Raw genomic sequence first — 242 nt, 5'->3', positions numbered from 1 at the left:
GTAAAAAAACTTGGCGCGCTGCTAGACCTCAAAATATAATAAGATGATCATCAAATGATATCGAATAAAAAAAATGATGAACAGATTTAAGAAAGAAAATGAGGTGGACTAACAATATACAGTGTGTGCGCGCGCGCGCGCGTGTGTGTGTGTGTGTGTGTGTGTACGAGCAAATAATTAAAAATGCCAAATATGAAAAGTAATGAAGAGATTTAAGAAAGAGAATTAATAATATGCAGCGT

This window comes from Trachymyrmex cornetzi, unplaced genomic scaffold (assembly GCF_001594075.2).
Source record: "Trachymyrmex cornetzi isolate Tcor2-1 unplaced genomic scaffold, Tcor1.1 scaffold117, whole genome shotgun sequence".
Lineage (NCBI taxonomy): Eukaryota > Metazoa > Arthropoda > Insecta > Hymenoptera > Formicidae > Trachymyrmex > Trachymyrmex cornetzi.
This window is presented reverse-complemented; position numbering follows the sequence as displayed.